Genomic DNA, 7,685 nt, shown 5'->3' with positions numbered 1-7,685 from the left:
GTTGACCCATTCGTCCTGGGAAATTATCACCGCAAGGCTCTTTAAAAAAAAGGCGTTTAAGGGAAACAGCCACACCTTAAAAACTATTAAATAAATTTTCAAAAATTTTTGCATAAACATTGTCAACAATCTAAACTTTCAGAAAATATAATCATTCATTTAATAAAAACAATAGTTACATACATAAAAAAATCCAAACTTTCTTATTTTTTTTCGACAAAAAAAGGTATATACCCCCTTAAGGTAGTAATTGAAATGCTAAAAATATCCGAGTCACGACTGATAGAGTCAAATAACAGGCAGGTATGTTAATTATCAACACATGAGATACTATTAAAAAAATTATTAAATCAAAACATAATCACTTCACACTTATACGATGTTCTCAATATTATAGGCCCGACCATTTTTAACCACGATGATTTTAACTCTGTATTAGTTGATTACCCCACATAGGTCCCCATCATAAGCCGAATTGAGACATCTAATATTAAAGACCTTCAGTCCGATAATATGTGCTGATTGCATATCCTAAAATTAAAATTACAATATTTCCCGTATCACGCTAACACACCATTCTGAAACTACAGGAGTACGTAGTAGCTTATTACGTTCGAGCGAGTAGCTTTTATCAATGGCTCCAAGTATTCGAATTTTTTATATGATTTTGATTTTGTATATGATTTTGGTTTTGATTCTAAGTTGGTAAATTATAGGAAGTTGCTGAATAATAGGAATTTAAATTACGCCCAGAATATATCTGGTTATTATTATTATATCTTTTATGATTTTGATATCCCCTATTCCTATTATTATTATTTCGATTTTAATTATATTTTTCAATTGGGTTAACGTCGAATATACCTAACTCTTTTGACGCTTGTTTTAAATTATCAATTGTAAAAATGTCTTTTCTTTTTATTGTTTCATGGATGATCTTACTTATACTTCCAGAATACTCCGTTTCACTTAAGTGTTTAATAAAGGATTAGTATTGTATGCTCGGGCTCGCGCATCAACATCTTGTGCTCCATTTATCCCCACACGCCCGATTGTTCCATATATTAAATTGGCTTGCCTGGCATATGGGTTGGGTAAAGTTATAGAAAGTATTCTATCTGGTTTATAAGGCGAGAATATTTTCGGGGTGCCGTCAAAATATTGAAGTTCCTTGAGTTGACCCAACTAGTTTCATTGATTTTCTGAGACTTGTGGTACTGCCATTGTGAGTTTGTGTTCTTGTTTTGTTTTTTATTTAATTCATTTTGCTTAAGCTTACAGAATGTTATTTGCTTAACGAATTGTATTTTTGGTTTATGTGTAGTCACATAGATTTTATGTCACAGGAGTTTACGCGGTAATACGTGTTTTTTTTGCGGATCTGTTAGTTCTCTTAATTAATCAATGATCAGGATTACTAGTGTATAGTTATATCATATGTATGACCAGTACCGACACGTTTACACGTTTACAGGGTTTATTAATTTTTTATTTATTTTAAAATAAATCTTTACAAACCAAAGTTTTTATTTTTAGTGAAGTACACCGACCTATTATTATACTGTCTCAAACTGATATTACCTTATTAATCTGACTTCTCTGACGATCAAGCCTCGGTCTCGGGCTTTCAAGATATTGAGTAAGGTTTGGAAACTTTCGGTTTCTTATTGACCTAATTGAGTGGAATTTAATTATTCTTGGATTCAAGTGCATTTGCTCATTTAGTGTTTGGGTGCCGAAGTTTAATTATCTTAGAAGGTCAGATCGTGACAATTTGAAGGAGGCATGCTCTTAATTGTGTTGCAAGCTGGGACCTTGTGCTTGGCCTTCGAGGTTCTAGTTGCTTGAAGGGTGACTCAAGTGACTTAACGTATAAATGTGGATACATGCTATGTGTGTATGTGTTTATAGTTGTAAAGGGTGGCACACGAAAGATTTACGTTTTAAAATCGGTATAAAAAGAAAGAGTATATATTTTTCAAAATTTTTTTTTTATTGGACGGGGCACGTAAACGTGTTGTTTTATCCAACGATCCAGTCTCACGCACACCCTTCACAAAACTATCCACAAACGGCCTGGAAAGCGCTTTTTTTCCGAAGAAGAAAGTTTCCAATTTTTCCCAATTTTCTTCGAGCGTAAACTTAACCATTTCGTAAACTGCAAACCTTCTACTAAATATCTGACACATTGACAATGACATTCGAAATGCCAAAGTCAAAATTATCGATAGTTCAAAAAGCAAACGCTAGATGGGCCACCCTGTATAAGGCAAGGTAGACAGTTGAAAGGCAAGGTAGGCAGTTGAAAGGCAAGGTAGGCACTTACATTGTGCCTTTTGGTACTGTGGATATGTCACTATATATATAAATACTATTGATCTACTTCTAATACTACCTGCAAAAAAAAGAAGACTTTTTGTAACTTTTCGATTTGGTGTTTTTCTTAGAGGTATAGAATTTTAAATTTCAAAAAAACAACGATGGATTATTCGATTGACATGAATTTTTTTTATTCGAAAGATAATCTTGTGGCATTACATTTTAAATATTATTTCTGGCATATGGCTTAACGATGTGGCTGGCTCAGATGTGGTCCGATCTGGACGTCCAATTTTCGATGACTTTTTCCAACATTTGTGGCCGTATATCGGCAATAACACGGCGAATGTTGTCTTCCAAATGGTCAAGCGTTTGTGGCTTATCCGAATAGACCAATGACTTTACATAGCCCCACAGAAAGTAGTCTAGCGTTGGTAAATCACATGATCTTGGAGGCCAATTCACAGGTCCAAAACGTGAAATTAGGCGGTCACCAAAAGTGTCTTTCAGTAAATCGATTGTGGCACGAGATGTATGACATGTTGCGCCGTCTAGTTGAAAGTACAGCTCCTGAAAATCATGGATTTTCAATTCAGGAATGAAAAAGTTAGTAATCATGGCTCTGTACCGATCACCATTGACTGTAACGTTCTGGCCATCATACCCTTGCAGAGGGTATTATAATTTTGGTCAAAAGTGTGCAACGCAGTGAAGGAGACATCTCCGACCCTATAAAGTATATATATTCTTGATCAGGATCACCTCCTGAGTTGATATAGCCATGTCCGTCTGTCTGTTTCTACGCAAACTAGTCTCTCAGTTTTAAAGCTATCGAATTGAAACTTTGCACACACCCTTTTTCCTTTGCACGCAGTATATAAGTCGGATCGGCCGACTATATCCTATAGCTGCCATATAACTGATTGATCGGAAATGCCATAACTTTGGTGTTTGTAAAGTTAGGAAGTTGGGATTTTCTATGGGTTTTATATTTGGCCAATCAATCCGACCTACTAAATTTCATAAAGATCGGCCGACTATATCCTATACCTGCCATAAAACTGATGGATCGGAAATGCCATAACTTTGGTGTTTGTAAAGTTAGAAAGTTGGGATTTTCTATGGGTTTTATATTTGGCCAATTAATCCGACCTACCAAATGTCATAAGGATCGCCGGCTATATCCTATAGCCGCCATATATCTGATTGATCGGAAATGCCATAACTTTGGTGTTTGTTAAGTTAGGAAGTTGGAATTTTCTATGAGTTTTATTTTTGGCCAATCAATCCGACATATCAAATTTCATAAGGATCGGCATGCTATATCCTATAGCTGCCATATAACTGATTGATCGGAAATGCCATAACTTTGGTGTTTGTAAAGTTAGGAAGCTGGGATTTTCTATCGGTTTTATATTTGGCCAATCAATCCGACCTACCAAATGTCATAAGGATCGCCGGCTATATCCTATAGCCGCCATATATCTGATTGATCGGAAATGCCATAACTTTGGTTTTTGTTAAGTTAGGAAGTTGGAATTTTCCAAGAGTTTTATTTTTGGCCAATCAATCCGACCTATCAAATTTCATAAGGCAGACTATATCCTATAGATGCCATATAACTGAACGATTGGAAATGCCATAACTTTGGTGTTTTGAAAGTTAGGAAGTTGGGATTTTTTATTAGTATTAGGAATGCATCATATGAATAATTTTGGATAATATAATTTATATAGTATTCTGCAAAGGTATATCAACTTCGGCTCCGCCCGAAGTTAGATTTCCTTTCTTGTTTTGGATGTAACGGTGTTTTGACATACACTTGAGGGTTAGCTTCAGGCGGCAGTTTTGTTTGTTGACGTAGCCATTCAACCAAAAGTGCGCTTCATCGTCATACAAAATTCGCTTATGAAAATCGGGAACAATGGCAATCGCGTTTTGGGCCCATTCGACGAATCTACGCCTTGCTTGATGATCGTTTGGCTTCAATCCTTGCACGAGTTGGATTTTGTAAGCACGCAAACCAAGATCCTTCCGCAAAGTCTTCCATAAAGTGGATGGACACAGATTCAATTCCTGTGCTCGATGGCGGACGGACTCATTCGGGTCTTTATCAATGGTACGCTCTACAGTGGCAATAGCTTCTTCTATACGCCCCGTACGGCGTCTCTGGGAATGCAAATTAATCGAATTCACTGCTCTGATTGATGATTTTGTCAACGATAAAATGGACGTAGTGCGCGATACGTATTCCGCACAGAACCATTATTTTCGAAATAAAATTGCACTATTTGCAAGCGTTGTTCAGGTGTGAGTCTATTGAGTCTATATGAATTGCCAAACCAAACTGAGAATAAATCACTTGACAGCTGTTAAATCGGTCGCCATCTTGAACTGTAATGCCAACTTAAAGTTTTATACCTCTACCTTTATTTCTGCTCCAGCTAATAAATAATTTGCGATCAGCATTCAGCAGTTATTATTGTGGCTGTGTGAAAATATGGTGCACATAAAGTGGGCTAGTTTTATCAAGTATGTTTGCAAAAAAGGCTTTCAGACTTTCTGAGGATAAATAATTTTATTTCTGGCCTTAATTGTTCTTATCTTTACTCATGCAATAATAAGTCCGATGCAGTTAATGTTTTTTACACTGCAATAAACTCATTTTTGATCTCAAATAAATCACCTTGGTTTAGCAAAGAGTTGACACACTTACGAAATGTTGGACTTTACATTTCGTAAGTGTCAACTCTTTTTAGGAAATGTAAAAATACCGGTTCTCAATCTGTTTTTGCTAGATATTTAAGTGCTCGGTCAAGACTTACCGTGCGTAATAATAGTTACTTAAACAGTTGTAAGGTCCTGTTCTCTCACGACCCAAAACAGTTTTATAACTTCGTTAACAGCAAGCGCAAATCTACTTCTTATTCTTCCTCGCTGTCGTTCGAAAACATGACGGCTACCACAGATCAGACAATATTCGATTTATATGCACAATTTTTTTTTTTTTTATTTTCATTTAACTTTGCTTTTATTTATTGAATCTTCTCTTAATTTTGAGACTAACAATAAGTTTACGAATCTTAACATTAAAATTTAACTAACAGTATAATAAGACTGCATTCTGGTTGCGCGTGCCTCAAGTCGGTCGCTGGGTGGGTAAGTCATTGCGACGAAGGCGTGATTGGTTGATCAACCTTGTAAGACCTCTCGCCAGGTGGTTAGGGTGCAACGATAGTTTGGTAAAGTACTTTTCCTTCTGTTCTGCGATCACTTCTTTGACTGGTAGAATGTTTAAGTCGCGGTGTATGTTTTCGTTGCGAACGTACCACGGTGCCCCGGTGATTGTTCTCAAGATCTTCGACTGAGCTCGCTGGACTATGTCAATATTGCTATTGCTGGCATTCCCCCATAACTGAGAGCCGTACATCCATATTGGTTTTAGTACCGAGTTATACAGCAGGACTTTATATTCAAGACTAAGGGGAGACCGAGCGTTGATAAGCCAATGAAGGCTACTGGCTTTTAGCTTTAGGTGTGTTCTTTTGGCTTCAATGTACCGGCGCCATGTGAGTCTTCTGTCGAGGTGTACTCCTAGATATGTCACTTCGTTTGCTTGCGGGAGTAGAGTATGGTTTAACATGAGCGGCGGGCAGTTTTACCTGTTCAGGGTGAACGTAACGTGCTTGCATTTTTGTTCGTTCACTCTAATTCGCCAGTCTGAAAGCCATTTTCAATTCAGGAATGAAAAAGTTAGTAATCATGGCTCTGTACCGATCACCATTGACTGTAACGTTCTGGCCATCATACCCTTGCAGAGGGTATTATAATTTTGGTCAAAAGTGTGCAACGCAGTGAAGGAGACATCTCCGACCCTATAAAGTATATATATTCTTGATCAGGATCACCTCCTGAGTTGATATAGCCATGTCCGTCTGTCTGTTTCTACGCAAACTAGTCTCTCAGTTTTAAAGCTATCGAATTGAAACTTTGCACACACCCTTTTTTCCTTTGCACGCAGTATATAAGTCGGATCGGCCGACTATATCCTATAGCTGCCATATAACTGATTGATCGGAAATGCCATAACTTTGGTGTTTGTAAAGTTAGGAAGTTGGGATTTTCTATGGGTTTTATATTTGGCCAATCAATCCGACCTACTAAATTTCATAAAGATCGGCCGACTATATCCTATACCTGCCATAAAACTGATGGATCGGAAATGCCATAACTTTGGTGTTTGTAAAGTTAGAAAGTTGGGATTTTCTATGGGTTTTATATTTGGCCAATTAATCCGACCTACCAAATGTCATAAGGATCGCCGGCTATATCCTATAGCCGCCATATATCTGATTGATCGGAAATGCCATAACTTTGGTGTTTGTTAAGTTAGGAAGTTGGAATTTTCTATGAGTTTTATTTTTGGCCAATCAATCCGACATATCAAATTTCATAAGGATCGGCATGCTATATCCTATAGCTGCCATATAACTGATTGATCGGAAATGCCATAACTTTGTTGTTTGTAAAGTTAGGAAGCTGGGATTTTCTATCGGTTTTATATTTGGCCAATCAATCCGACCTACCAAATGTCATAAGGATCGGCCGACTATATCCTATAGTCGGCATATATCTGATTGATCGGAAATGCCATAACTTTGGTTTTTGTTAAGTTAGGAAGCTGGAATTTTCTATGAGTTTTATTTTTTGGCCAATCAATCCGACCTATCAAATTTCATAAGGCAGACTATATCCTATAGATGCCATATAACTGAACGATTGGAAATGCCATAACTTTGGTGTTTTGAAAGTTAGGAAGTTGGGATTTTTTATTAGTATTAGGAATGCATCATATGAATAATTTTGGATAATATAATTTATATAGTATTCTGCAAAGGTATATCAACTTCGGCTCCGCCCGAAGTTAGATTTCCTTTCTTGTTTTGGATGTAACGGTGTTTTGACATACACTTGAGGGTTAGCTTCTCTCCGAATGCGGCAGTTTTGTTTGTTGACGTAGCCATTCAACCAAAAGTGCGCTTCATCGTCATACAAAATTCGCTTATGAAAATCGGGAACAATGGCAATCGCGTTTTGGGCCCATTCGACGAATCTACGCCTTGCTTGATGATCGTTTGGCTTCAATCCTTGCACGAGTTGGATTTTGTAAGCACGCAAACCAAGATCCTTCCGCAAAGTCTTCCATAAAGTGGATGGACACAGATTCAATTCCTGTGCTCGATGGCGGACGGACTCATTCGGGTCTTTCTCAATGGTACGCTCTACAGTGGCAATAGCTTCTTCTATACGCCCCGTACGGCGTCTCTGGGAATGCAAATTAATCGAATTCACTGCTCTGATTGATG

The sequence above is a fragment of the Drosophila rhopaloa genome, unplaced genomic scaffold (genome assembly GCF_018152115.1).
Source record: "Drosophila rhopaloa isolate 14029-0021.01 unplaced genomic scaffold, ASM1815211v1 contig_173, whole genome shotgun sequence".
NCBI lineage: Eukaryota > Metazoa > Arthropoda > Insecta > Diptera > Drosophilidae > Drosophila > Drosophila rhopaloa.
The sequence above is the reverse complement of the archived record's forward strand: the minus strand, read 5'-3'. Positions refer to the sequence as shown.